Source organism: Papio anubis, chromosome 10 (genome assembly GCF_008728515.1).
Source record: "Papio anubis isolate 15944 chromosome 10, Panubis1.0, whole genome shotgun sequence".
NCBI lineage: Eukaryota > Metazoa > Chordata > Mammalia > Primates > Cercopithecidae > Papio > Papio anubis.
The window spans coordinates 104,431,307-104,446,627 of record NC_044985.1 but is presented as its reverse complement, the minus strand read 5'-3'; the positions used below and the strand labels follow the sequence as shown (position 1 = coordinate 104,446,627).

Genomic DNA, 15,321 nt, shown 5'->3' with positions numbered 1-15,321 from the left:
GCAATTAACTTTAATAATCTATTTTATTTGACATAATATATTCAAAATATTGTTTTCCAACATTCAATCAATACCAATTGCATACAATATAGTTTAGGTTTTTCTTTCATTACAAAGTCTCTGAAATCTGGTGTGTCATTTATGTGTACGATATACCTCCATTCAGGCTAGCCACATTGCAAGTGCCCGATAGCTCTATGTGGCCAGGGACAGTGCAGTTTTACAACAACTTCTCAGTGCCTCTCACTAGAGCAGGCATGCTCCCACCTCTAGGCCTCACAGACCTTGCTCTTCCTTCTATCTGTAATACTCTTTCCTTGGAATCTCTTCATCGTTCTTTCCTTCACCCTTTTCAAAACTTTGTTCAAGTGTTTTCTTTTTAGTAAGATCTTCCCTGTCCACAACATTCAAATTCCAACCTCTTCCAACTATTACATTTCCTATCAGCATTTCTTGATTTATTTTCTCCATTGTATTTAACACATTCTAGCAAATTACATAATATCATGCATACACGCAAGTTCTTACATCAGATTTAATATGACACTAAGCTCTCATGCAACTAGACTGGTAGGAAGTTTCATTACATTATTATTATTGGAGCTCCTTCCTTCCACTCCAGCGTTGTATGAAAGTCCTGGGAATGATGGTAACTCATAATGTATTAAATTGATTCCAGAGCTGCTTTGCTACAATTAGGTACAGTTGACCCTGCCAACTTGGGGCCCTGGTGTCTACAGTCTACAATCGCTGAGTTCATTTCCTGGGTTCCCAGGTTCCCTAGGAATCAGGTCTGTCCTACCTCCCTAGATTTCTGCACCAATTTTCCTTACTCAGAGAAATTCAGGCCACCATCTTCTTCCTAGTCCTTGACAATTTCCCCTAATGTTTTCCTATCACCTCTCCCAATGCTCACGGTATTTGCCTCTTTCTCTTCCCCTTAACATATCTCTTTAGTGACTTTAACTTTAGGAAACAACACCCTTGTCTGAAGGAGAGTGAGGACTGGGCCAGGGTGATCATGATGGATGGTGGACAGGACTTACAGGCAAGCTTTAAAATGGAAACTCTTCAGTCAAAAGCCTGATTATCCCCTCTTGGACTGGACAGGGAGGGATGGGAGTAAAAATACAGTAAAAATAAGATCTGCTAGTATTGTAACAAAGTCTTGACACAACCATAAGTAAGAATTGTGGGAGATTTTAGAATATTTTGATTTTTTAATGATTCATGTTTTTGTTATACCTATTTATTATCAGGAAAGCCTCCAAATTAAAACCATTTCAGTAATACTATTTTGATGCCAGGAAAATAAGGAACCTGGAAGTAGTGTCACATGGTAGCAGCATACAACAGGAACTATAAAAATGTATGCATATAAATATACATGGGTACATACAGATACACATACAGGTTTTGAGAAGAATGGAACCCAAAGAAATGCTTTTACACTGTTAGTGGGAGTGTAAATTAGTTCAACCATTGTGGAAGACAGTGTGGCGATTCCTCAAGGATCTAGAACCAGAAATACCATCTGACCCAACAATCCCATTACTGGGTATATACCCAAAGGATTATAAATCAGTCTACTATAGAGACACATGCACATGTATGTTTATTGCAGCACTGTTCACAATAGCAAAGACTTGGAACCAACCCAAATGCCCATCAGTGATAGACTGGATAAAGAAAATGTGGCACATATACACCATGGAATACTACACAGCCATAAAAAAAGGATGAGTTCATATCCTTTGCAGGGACATGGATGAATCTGGAAACCATCATTCTCAGCAAACTAATACAGGAACAGAAAACCAAACACCACATGTTCTCACTCATAATCGGAAGTTGAACAATGAGAACACATGGACACAGGGAGGGGAACATCACACACCGGGGCCTGTCATGGGGTGGGGGGCTAGAGGACGGATAGCATTAGGAGAAATACCTAATGTAGATGACAGGTTGATGGGTGCAGCAAACCACCATCGCATGTGTATGCCTGTGTAACAAACCTGCACGTTCTGCACATGTATCCCAGAACTTAAAGTATAACTTAAAAAAAAAAAAAAAAAAAGTAAGAAAGTGCTGTACAAAGAAAAGGGAAGCAAATAGATGCTCAAGAGAAAAGGAAGTCTGGAGGATGAAGAAAGCAGAAATCTGGGGAAAGAATAAACAAAAAAACCTGATTTCTGGTTTGGGAGAGGGGAGGAAAAAGGAAGGACATTGCATGAGACGCCAAGTCAGGGCCAGGAAGAGTTTCATGAAGGAGATGTATTGCAATGACCTATGTGCCATACACTGCATTTTGAGGATACTGAATTGCTTGAGATCTCACCACTAAATAACAGAAAGGGAAAAAGTGAAAAACTTTACGGGCTATCTCGTCCGTGCTAGGTAATTTTGCATACAATAGTCCCTTTCATCTTCACAATAGCACTATAAAGTAGGTGAGATTAATCTCATTTTCCAGTTGAGGAAAGAGGGTCAAAATGATGGAATACTGTGCTCGGGATCACGCAGCTATTCAGTGTGGACTCAGGGAAAGAAGGCTTGCATCCAACCCTGGGTCCTACATTCTTGCTACGGCCGCTCCTCCGACTGCATGCCCTTGTAGGAGTTACTTACTTTTCCAGACAGATCCCCAAAATACATCTTCTGCTCCACATTGGAAATATCTCTTTACTTCTGAAGCCTTATTTTTTCACTTTATTTTTTATGCTTAAGCTAGACAATCAATAAGGATTTAGTGAATAAGTGAAAAAAAAAAAACCCATGTACATAGGTATGTGTCCATTCTGCATCATTTAGTTCAAACTATAAGATCTGACAGTAGCAGCCTGTAAACATAACATGCATACTACTCATTTAAAAATATACACAGCAATCCAGGTAGCATGACTTCTTAAAGGCAGGGTCCCCTCACAGGGCAGTATATGCTAATTAGCAAAGCGAAATCAGTACTTTGAACAAATTGAACATATGCATGAAAAACGTTTCTAATTTTTGTATTATTAAGATTTTATAAGATATGTAATGATTCTTTGGCATACTTCGTTACAATGCTCGTTAGAAAATCTGCAAAAAAGGATTAAAATAAATCTCAGATGTCAACACAATCTCCTGGACAATTCTTCACTAGACCAAACGATGCCATCCACGACTGCATTATCTATGAGGCTGAGAATGGCTAATGAGGCCCATCGATTGTGATAGAGCCTGTACTGCACTCAAAGACTTTTTCTCTCTTCTCCGCCATGGGCTGTACTTACCCACTCCTGCAGAGAGAGCCCAGCCTTTATAGTTGAAGGCAAAGGTGAAAATAGCCAGTGTTGTGTGAGCTGAAAGACTTCAAACTTCAAATAGTCCTTGGATTATAGGGAAAATCCTCGTGGCCAATCTTTCTTCATGATGGCAGGGATTCATATTTGCCAGGCACAATGAAGAGTACCTGGCACGAAGCTGGGAGCTGAAAAAATGTATACACATAAATATGCATAGACACATACAGAGATATATATATACACACAAACACATGTGCACAGATAAACTAATATCATCAAATAGATACTAGAATTTTGTTGATGTCACCAAAAACCCATCATGTACCTCCTAGTCATCCTCTCCCTGAGCATTTTTCAGAAACTTTGAACAGTACGATTTTTTAACACTATTTCCAGCTCCTCTATTCAGTGGCTTGTTTACTTTGTTACTTTCAGCCTCCTACTCTGGTTTGAGATGTCTCATAATAGCATTCCAGTTATTTGTGTTTTCATCTATAGTTATTTTCTCAACAAGGGTTTTTAAAATTCCTATGTATTTAAAAAAATAACTTGAAAAATGATGCAAAATTCTGCAATGTATTCTTAGAAACAAGTAAAGATGCAAATATATCACCAGTAATATGGAGGCAGAGTGATTTGATCACAGCAGAAAGGAGTATTAATTTCAGTCCTGCCACCTACCATCTGAGTGAATCGTGACAAGGTTTTTGTTGTTGCTTTATTTACTTGTTTGCCTTCCTGGTCTTCAGTTTCTCACAAGTATATATGAGGAATTGGATCCTGTGCCCTCCAGCATTTTTTGAAACTCTGAATTTCCAGGATTCTAGGAAACTTATCCTAACCAAATTTGTGTTGGCATGACTGGCTTTAGAAAAGCATAGCCAGTAATTGGTGATGGGTCCGACTACAAAGAACAAGGGCAGAATGAGCTAGACCCCACCTCATAATCCTTAATGAGTCCACCTGTATGATTAAGAGCAATCCTTAATGAGTACATCTGCATGATCAAGAGTAAAGGTGGGTAAATCTGACTTCTCCCATATATAGTTATGGAAACTACAAGTCACTTTATCTCTTCAATCATTCATAGAATGGAGAAACAAAACCCACCTTCACAACGCTTAAAGCATTAGATAAAATGTAAGTGTAAAGCATTTACAACCATACCCAGAACATTGCAGGGTCCAGTTGATAGTTTCTACTAATGTTATCAGAAAACTTTCAAACGATAGAGCAGACAGGAAATACACAGGATGGGAAAAGAGACTTACCAAAAGGAGATCATTGATCCAAGTTAAACAAAAAGGTGTTTATTCCCTCTTTAAATTGTTCTTGAAATTTGCTAAGACTTGCATCATTGTTTAGAAGATTTGAACCCCAGAAGTTGTTTCATGCCAGCTCAGGTGGTAGATGAAGGCAGACCTTTCAAAAGATTAGATTTACAAAAAACCACATTGGTCTTTATCGTCCATGTTGTTCTTCTCTCTAAAGTCATAGGAAGTATAATAGTATTGATTAGACAAGACAAGAGCCTGGCCTACCATAATCAAACAATAACCTTTGATTTATCCACCTGGAAAATGTACATGGAAACTATAAAGGAGAGTGTTTTGGGTCAAAGACTACGTTTGGTTTCATGTTGAGAAAACTACCCCTGTTACCTTTTATTTCCTAAATAAAGAGCATGGTTGCTTTGTACAGTCATGGTCTCAAAGGCAAATCTTTTGTTTCAAAGGTTGAATGGGCTATTTCTCTACATGTCTGATTACATGCCGTGCATCTCAAAGCATATTGACAATTTCATTATACTGAGTGCAGTAATCCATATCAACAGCTCATCCCTGTTTTGAATTATAAAATGAAGGGACTTAAAAAGCCAGGTATAAGCAAACTTATCTGCTTCTAGTCCCTCAGGGACTGGACTAGGTCCAAAATTAAACAAGACACAGGGTAGCTTTTTAAATTTAAACACTTCCTAAAATTGTTTTTTCACCAAAAGTAGGCCACCTAAAAGACTAAAAGCTCTCTCTTTCTTTCTCAAAAAAAAAAGAGTAAAAAAACACATAATTACACTCTAATTTAAAACTCTAATTGAGTGCTCTTGTATTCGTAAGATGTTCTACTTTCCTTTAGGGACAATATTCTTATTAGTCACACAAGCTGTCTAATCATTTAAGCGCAAGGCTTCTTCAAACCATATACCTTTGTTGCAAAGCAAATGAGAAAGTGCAGTGCTGTCTTTTTTTCCTCAGTGTCTCTCAATTATGTACTTATAAAAGCAACAATCAAATACTCAGGCTGAATAAAAAGATACCTTCTGGACTAGCACAGGTCTAAAGACAACTGAGGTTAGTGCTGTCTGTATTTTTAAGACAGTACTCTTCCTGGTCCACATTTAAAGATTTAAAGATTATAAAAAGACAGACAAACAAAAAGAAAACAAAAAACAAACAAAGCACTCATGAATAAAGGACAAGGAAACTTGGTTGGGGAGGCAGAAAAGCAAACGCTTAAACACTTCGGTTGACTTTGGAATCTGGGAGACCCATGTTCAATCTCAGGTGAGTTACCTGAACTTCTGAACCTCGCTATCTATAAAAGAGAGGTAGTAACAGCATCTCTCAAAAAGGGCTGGAGTAAGAATTACAGGAGATAATAGGTATAAGTGATTTTCACTGTTCAAAGTAAGCAATGGATGTTCAATATCATCATCAGCATAATTAAGAAATCATTTTGCAAGTGTGAAATATACAACGTTTAATTTTCTTCTGCTCCCCCTTTCTCTCCATATGCAAAGGCATACAGGCAAAGGGGGAAGAAAACTAGTATTTACATAGAGTGTTGGCCATGTTCCAGGTACTTTACATAGATCATCTCAACTAGTCGTCATGACATCTGCCTGGGATATGTTCCTTTGAGGGATGAGGAAACTGAGGCTAAGACAGAGACACAGAGACAGAAAGACAGTGGGACAGAGAGAGAGCCTGAAACCCAAGTCTCCAGTGCCCAGCCCATACTTACTCTACTATAAACGTTCACATGCGCACATATTAACACACATGCACATGTGTGTTAATGCACATTCCTGAGACAATCTGGGAATTTCTTTAAGTGGTACTCATAGGCTTATACAGCCTGAGTACAGTAGCTTTTTTATTAACATCTAATCCTCAAAACAGTCACGTAAAGTTTTATTATTATCTCTATTTCATGAATTAAACAACAGAAGCTCAGTGCATAAGTAATATAAAAAGGCAAAAGCTATTGCGTTCTGGATTTAGGATTAGAACTGAGATCTGTTTGACAGCAAAGTCCAGGTAATTTAAAGTCCAGGTAATTTCTCCTATATAAGGACAACTTCTGATGAGAAGCAAGAGTTGTTTGAATAGAAACCCTTCATTAAATAGAAAAATTTACTTTTTACTCTCTTAAAATATAAAAGATTTCACTCTCTTTTGGGAAACTGGTTGTCTCATGGTGAAATTTTTCTTGCAGAATAAAAGTGATGAAACTGGCTCTCTTTGAATTAGGTGAAAAGAATGAGTACCTTGGACGTGAGCATTCTGCTGGCTTATTTCTTGTGCATTACGGCATTCAACAAAGAAGAGAAAGGTCCTATTTGATTTTAGCAAAATGTGGGATCCATGCAGTTCATTTGTAAGCTTCCTTCCTGTAGTAGCTCCCATGCACACAGCGAGGTCACAGCGTTGGTGATCTGAATGCCCACACCTGCAAGGTGAACTTTAATATATCACATATTTCAACTGTGAGATTTCAAATGAAGCCTGTTGTGGGCTCTGTGTTTCCAGACAGCTCATAGATCCCTGTCTAAAAGCACTGAGTATAGCAATGAGCACATGATGGTATCTCAATAAATTTCTGTGGCGCCAAAGAGAAAAGCCAGAGTCTTTTGTTGATAACATAACAGAATGGACAATATTGCCTAGAGAAGGCTACCATTTGGAAGATGTTCAAGGAACCATAGCATGGATTGCCTGAAACAAATACAATCATGAATATCAATTGTCATTAGTTCTTGAACTGGCATCTTGGTAACCAAGTAGCTTAGACCGAAGACATCTTACAGAGATTTCCACCACCCTTAAGATCCCTGAAACAAGATTTTGAGAGCAGAAATTAAGATGCAATAATAAAGTAGTTATTGCATATTAGCATAAACAGGTTTAAATTTTTATCTTTTGTATAAGGATAAACTATCAGTTAGGAGGTACAACAAGAAAAAAAAAAAAAAGCCAAGATGAGCTAAATACCCAAACATGAATTGGCTTTAAAAAATTCTAGCTTCAATATACAACTCTTACTACTTTGAAATGTAAAGGTTTTAACCCTAAAAATCATCATTTTGATTTTAAAAATGTTGTGCCAAAAGGTCTTAACTAAAAAACATTATCTTGATTCAAAATGTAAAGGTTTTCACAGGAAACAAAGTTAATTACACACAGTATGCTGAAAGTATGTCTTAATTATGATTCAGTTGTTTAAATGAAAGAAATACAAGTCTGAAAATTATCACTTTTCTAATTCCAAATTCCCACTGGAGTTTCTAGCAGTTCTGGATCCCACATCCCAAAACACCACCAAAACTGCTTAAACACATGTACATACATACACCACATCTAGGTATATTGAAAGAGCACAAATGTCCTTAAATGTTTAAGAAACACAGTCATATAGAAAAATACACAATACACATACACACACACGTGCCTCTGAAGTGCCACCATTCATTCTAAAAGGCTATAGGGTCAACTTGACAGTCTTTGGCTTGGTTTAGGTATGCAGTAGGTCACTACCCTGGTTCTGGTGCTCATGACCCATTGCCTAGGTTGCAGCAGCAGGTAGTCCACCAACCTACTGCAAGAGATAACTTCCTAAGATGCAAGTTGTGAATGACAGTCTTCTCAAAAGCTTTCCATGGATCTCCTTTGTTGGCAGAGCTATGTCCCATTTCCATTTTATGACATTTATGGACCTGAAGGGACTAGTAATAGTTTAGCTCTATATTCCTCAAAGTATGTATTGCCTAGAAAATCCAGGCAGTACATCTTTTTCCATTTTTTTCGAATTTTTAATTTTTGTGGGTACATATGAGGTGCATATAATTGTGGGGTACATGAGACGTTTTGATACAGACATGCAATGTGAAATAGTCACATCATAGGAAATGGGATATCTATTCCCTCAAGCATTTATTCTTTGTGTTACAAACATTCCAATTATACTCTTTTAGTTATTTACAATGTAAGATTAAGACTATAGTCAACCTTTTATACTATCAATAGTAGTTATTATTCTTTCTACCTATTTTTTGTACACATTAACCATCCCAGGCAGTACATCCTGATGAACAGTTGTACTATATCAAAACCAGAGATACCTCCATAGCCTCCATTGCTGCCCTGGAGATATGGATTGTGATTAGGTTGTTGAATGAAGGAGCCAGACCTTACAATCTGTGGCTGAAAGTATTCCAGCTGTATTTCATTAATTTGCAAGAATCATCTATGGAGCTATTAAAAATATAGATTCCCAAGTTTTGACTCTTCCCCCAAAGGTTCTGATTTGTTAAGTCTTGGAAAGAAGCCAGGAATCTGCATTTTAAAAAGTCCCTGGTCTTTCTGATGCAGCCAAGCAGCAATTTCACATTTGGAGCCATACATAATTTATTTTCCTCATTTTATAGGTATAAAAACTGTGAGCCAGAGTAGTAAAGTGACTTGCCAATGATTAGTCAGAAAGTTGCTGTAAACCAGAACTGGAACCCAGGTCTCCCAACTCCCTGTCTTCCCTTGCTGTTGGGCTGCTTCCCACTAGAGCAATAGGGGTGTCATGTGGCAAACTCTGTGCAGCTTCCTATAGCTCTTCATTGTTTTTATTCTACAGATACTCCTTCATTGCAAAGTCACTTTTTTAAGAGGATGAAATTTCACAGTAATACCTCTCACAGGTCAATGCAAGAAACTTGTTTCACCAAAGGCATTTTTCTGGCTCATCTAATTCTTGAAGCACAGAGCCAGCAATATGATCTGCCTCGTTTACTCTGTCTGTACAGTGGGAATTGCACCAGCTCTCACTGAATTGTCTGTTAGTGTTATTAAAAGCATGGATAAAGATAATAAATTCTGTGTCACCTCTCAAACTCCTCTGTGACAGCTTTCCTATAAATAACAATAGGAGTATGCAATCCTGCTACAGCATTAGCATCAAAGACAAAATGGACAAATCAGATTGTCAGTTCATGATTTAGCATCCTCATGAGAAAAGCTTGTGCATGCCAGAAAAGTGCCTCACAAGTTGACATTTATAGTTTGGGCCAGTTTTGATACATTTACCTTTACCCTAAACTGAAATGTATACTTGGAAATTAATTTAATCCACTGGTATGAAAGTCTTTCTGTGGCTAGCCTTCCTGGGGAAACAAAAAAGCTTGACGTCTTTGATAAATTCAATAATTCTTTCTGGATGAAACTAGTTTTATGTGCTCAAACTGAAACTTCTTAAATACTCCTCTGCTTGACTTAACTAATTTTATGTAGCTTCATTTACTTCCATGGAATAGTTTAAGTATCAGGGGGATTGGATTCATGGTCTGTTTCACAATAAGAAAATGTGCTTAGTTGGAGAAAAAGTCTTTAAATACATTTCCAGTACTAGATTATTAAATTATTGCTTTTCCAACAAATGGGCGAACCTATTCAAGTAAAACTTAATTATTCATTCAACCATTCAAAAATATATATATTGAGTGCTTATTATGGGGTAGAAACTGTTGGGCACTGAGACATAACAACGAACAAAAACAGATTTTTCCTGCTCAATAGACATACAAGGGCTTCCAAGGGGATATAAACATTAATCACATAATTACACAAAAGAGAAGTTTGTTACAGGCAGAGAGTACAGGATGAGGTGGATGTAAGTGGAGTCAGAGAGAGCTTCCAAAAGGGACCAACAAGTCAGCTGAGATTGGAGGGGTGAGCAGTTTCTAACTAAGGCAAGGAGGGAAAGAATGTGTACACATGACAGTAGAAATGTGATGAGCAAGGATATACAGCCCAGTTCTAAAGGAATATCAAGAGCAACTCTGCTGATGCATGTTTCCAAGCCAGGCTTGAGGCTTGCACCAACTATTCAGGTCCTTGATCATGCAACAGTTGTGGTTTACTGGACAAAGTACTTGAGGAGGAGGAGCGAAAGACCTGGAAAAGTTGCTTTAATCTCCACGGTTCTAAGTCATCACACTTGCAAAGGGAGGTCAATAAAGTATACTGCCTGAGGTCATAGGAAGATTAAATGAGATCAAGTGTGTGCAGAGTTTTATAAACTGAGAAGTACGATACAAAAGTGAGGGATTATAGAAGATTATAATGACTAATACCTTCAGTATATAAACTACTTTCTGTTGAAAACAAAATTGGGTATTATTAAGGAGACATTGATCTGTTGTACAGACAGGCATAGTATTTTTTCATGATGCCACACCAAGCAGGACAGAAGCCAGGTCCTACCAGCTTGCTGCGTCTTGCATGACCAGGCATTCTCTGTTTTAAGGCCTTCTAGGGGATGTGCCTTACCTAAAACCCTGGCTCCCACACCAAGTGTCTGTGTAACATCAGCCCAGCCCTAATAGTCTATCATCTGAAGATCAGAGGTTAGATTTTTGCCTAACGCTGCAGAGGTAACCACAAAAATGTTCTGAAGTTTCTCATCCATAAGTCTTTGGACTAACTGCAAAATTTTATTATTGTTATCCTCACTCAGAGTCTCTCCATTATAGGATCATCCCCAGGCCATGGTAGTACCCAAGGGAAATTATACTGTGGAAGAATGTTTTAACAAAGTTATCGTGTGGTTACAAAATCAATATCAAGGAAATTCTTGACTAATTAATATAACTAAGGATGGAAAATTTCAAGAAGTGTAGTAGACGGCAGGTAGGAGAAAGGAAAAGTTGATATATCCAAAGAACAACAAGTGGCTTGAAGATTTTTAGAAGGGGACACTCACCCTGATCAGGAAATCAGAAAAGGGAAATTAGCAAACTATGGCTGATAGTTATATTAGCTCAACCTAAATAAAGTGGATGGATCATCTGGCGAAAGCGGATACTCAAAGTGACACAGAGAAATTCTTCTTTTCAGAAAGAATGCATTTCTGCGCTTGTTTATGTTCTCTAGGGGCCACATTTCTGCCCTGGGGAAGTAGGTTTTTTTAGGAATCAGAGTGGCAAAGTTTAACTCTTATAGAAATTCCAGCCACAAGACAAGAAGTCCTGTACCTCCATCCCCATCCCCTTGTTTTGCTTGACACCATGCCTCTGGGAGAGTCCAGTGTGGATTAGAGTTAGGGCAGCGCTTTTAGTGCTAGATATTCAACTCCCCCTCCCAGAAGAGATTCCTCTGTTTTAAGGACACAGCCAGCATCACTCCACAGTGGCCCAGGAGGAGTCAGAATAACAGACTGATCCATGGCCATGATTAAAGCATCTAAGAAATTAGGTGGGTATCTCTGCTTGTTCTGAATGGATGGAAGAAAAAAGCTTAGGGTTACCTTTCCTTGGCACAAACTTGAGTTATGTAATCATGCACAGTTGCATTCTAGCATTGATCAATGGTGATTCCAAGGCAGACTCAATTTTGTCTTTCAGTCCCGGGTTGAAGATCACCCAGGTTCTTATTAATGCAATTTTCCCACCATGAATGGCCTTCTACAAGTGAGTATGTGTTCATGTATTGTGTGTATGTGTGTGTATGTGTAAACCTCACCCTCAAGCATCACTGTCTTTGTTGGAGAGCCACCACTTCTGATTGCATTTTATTATTCAGGTATCTATAATCTGGTTTTCCATTGTAGCCTAAGTTAATCTCTCAGCTATTCTTCATCAAATTCTGTAACTTCTTAGGTATAGCACCAATATAATGAAGCTAGAACTTCGCTCCACATGGAGAAATTGTGACTACTCCAAAGTATAGGGAAGCTTTTCCTTCCTGTGACCAAAGAAGCTTTGAGTGGTACTTTCTGACATGGTATCTTTCAGGAGCATCCTATTATCTTTCTTTTATTCTCTTCTGTTCACTTCTTGTGTTTACTTTGGGGAATCATCCTGCAACTCTTCAAGTTACTCAGGCTGGAAAGCTTGATGTATTCTTCATTTCTGCTTTTTTTTTTTTATTAGTCCTTATTTCCAATGAGTTTGTGATTTCTATCAATTATATATTCCAAGTGACTCTCCTATCTATCCCTTTCTTCCAGTTACTATGCCCAATGCCTTAGTTTTGACTCTATTAATCTCTTTCTGAACTCTGGCCTTTTACCAGGCTCCCTGCTTCTGATCTTTCACCTTGCCAATCCATCCTTTACACTTTCCCCAGATTTACCTTTGTGAAACCGAGTTTTGATCATGTTGCTATTGTAAAAACTATTTGACAAGTCTGAATGTCCACACACATGGCATAAAGACAAAAATCCTTCAAGGCTTTCATTAATCTGACCCCTTCAACTTTGAAATACATCTCCTCTTCCATATAGCTTAGAGAACAACCAGAGAAGGTTATTTGTCATTATCCATGTATTCTCACTTTTTTCCCCACATTTTTGGTTTTTTCTTACTGTTCTTTGGCCCAGAATATTATCGCAAGCCCATCACAACTCCCTATTAGTACTATAGAAAATAGATTCTCATGCTTCAAATTCCAACCCAAATGACAACAGCAATGTGGAACTTTCCCTAATATTCTAATTTCTAATTAAGTGCTTCTTCCTTTGATCCCCACAGCATTTTCCCTGTACATCATTTTACACTGATTTAATTATACTTAATTGTTTAAACAGGTTCTCAATTATATTAAAAGCTTTGTGATGGCCCAGGGTATCTTCTACTTAGTTTTGTATTCTCTAAGAAGCATCTACAGCATAGCAAATACTCAATTAGTGCTGAAGAATTAGAGAATGAGGAGGAAAAGTTTAATAATGGGTAAATAATAAAAATCAGAAAATTCAAGAGTTTCCAAAAGGCGTTGAAATTCCTAATTTTAAAAGCTTTTAGAAAATTAGAAATTAAATAATGTTTTCATATCTTAGAAGGCTCTAAATCAGGAAGCTAACAAAATTATTAATTTAAAGACTTACTAGAATTTGGCTGGGTGCAGTGGCTCACGCCTGTAATCCCAGCACTTTGGGAGGTCGAGGCAGAGGTCAGGAGTTCCAGATCAGCCTGGCCAACATGGTGAAACCTTGTCTCTATTAAAAATACAAAAATTAGCCAGGCATGGTGATAGACACCTGTAGTCTCAGCACTCCAGAGGCTGAGGCACAAGAATTGCTTGAAACCTGGAGGTGAATGTTGCAGTGAGCTGAGATTGCGTCACTGTATTCCAGCCTAGGTGACAGAGCAAGACTCTGTTTCAAAAAATACAAACAAACAAAAACAAACAAAAAAATTACAATTTAAAATGATCCAGGAGAAAAAGCCATTCTACCCCTCCAGTAGCTCGGAAAGATTTGAGACTCAGAAACATTAGGTACAAGGTACAGAAGAAAAAGAAAGAACAAGACATGAGCCTGACAGCAAAAGGGAGTCATTTAAAGTCTGTATAGTTAATTCCACACACACCCTGTGTGCAACACTCCTGAAGTCCCGGCTAACGTTTTCAAATAAAGGAGTCAAAGAGATCTAAAAGCTGGATGAATTGAGAGGCCCCAATTTCTGACATTTGAGGCAGCATCACAAAAATTTCCCATCCCCATCACTCTTCAGTAAAGTCTGATGGACTTTACTGAAGCTCTGTCCATGTACGAAGAGTTGCCAAATGGCTTTTATTGTCACATTGCTAAAAATAGACAACTAAGGGTGACCTGACAATGAGAAAAATACAAAGTATGAAGGAGGCCAGGCTAAACAAAGCAAAAAACTGTCCCTAAATGAAACAAAGGGAATTTAGTGGAGAAAATTAACATGCAATAATGGGGTTCCCCTTACTCTCAGGAATAAGACCAAAATGTCTTCTTTTATTAATATTAAGATGTGTTTTTGAGGATCCAGCCAAAGCAATAAGCAATGCATTTATTGATTTAGATCCCCACCAACAGTGCACTCTCTTTTCTCCACAGCCTCACCAACCCTTGCTTTTTCATCTTTTTGATAGTAGCCATTTTAACAAGTATGAGGTGATTTTTATTGTGGTTTTAATTTGCCTTTCCATGATTAGAGATATTGATCATTTTTAATATTTCTGTTGGTCATTTGTATGTCTTTTTCCCAGAAATGTCTATCTGAGTCCTTTGCCCATTTTATAATAGGGTTATTTGGGTTCTTGTTGTTGAGTTTGAGTTCCTAATATGTTATTTATATTAGCCTCTTAACCAATGTATGATTTACACATATTTTCTCCCAATGTGTAGGTTGTCTCTTCATTCTTTTTTTTTTTTTTTTTTTTTTTTTGGCCATGCAGAAGCTTTTTACTTTCAGGTAATTCCATTTGTCAAGGCATTTATTGAAATAAAGGGGAAAAATTAAACTTATTTATAGATTATATTATTTATAAATACAAGATAAAATATTTAACAAAAGGAAATTTTAGAGAGAATTAAGTGCTACTATGATTTGAATGTTCCCTCCAAAATTTATGTTGAAACTTAATTCCAATTGTAATGTTATTAGGAAGTGGGGCCTTTAAGAAGTAATTGGGTCAGTGGATTAATGCCATTATTGTAGAAGTGGGTTAGTTATCCTGGGAGTGGGTTCATAAAAGGATGAGTTTGGCCCAATTTACTCCCTCTATTTCTCATTCTCACTTGCACTTCTGCCATGTTATCACACAGCACGAAGACCCTCACCAGATGCTGGCACCACACTCTTGGACTTCTCAGCTCCCAGAAGTGTAAGAAATAAGGCTTTGCTCTTTATAAGTTACCTAGTCTGTGGTATTCTGTTATAGTAGCACAAAATGAACTAACACAGGTGCCTAGATGCATAATAAATATACACAGAACAACAGTATTCATTAAGACTTTC

The 15,321-nt window shown here is 37.6% G+C and overlaps 1 long non-coding RNA gene across 1 annotated transcript; it reads right to left on the bottom strand.

Moving 5' to 3' along the window:
* Positions 1–2,099: 2,099 nt before the first annotated feature.
* Positions 2,100–13,486, bottom strand: LOC110740946. The gene is made up of 3 exons (XR_002516294.2): positions 6,835–13,486; positions 4,559–4,772; positions 2,100–3,472 (listed from the first exon to the last, which is right to left on the bottom strand). It is a non-coding gene; the product is annotated as an uncharacterized LOC110740946 (long non-coding RNA).
* Positions 13,487–15,321: the final 1,835 nt, after the last annotated feature.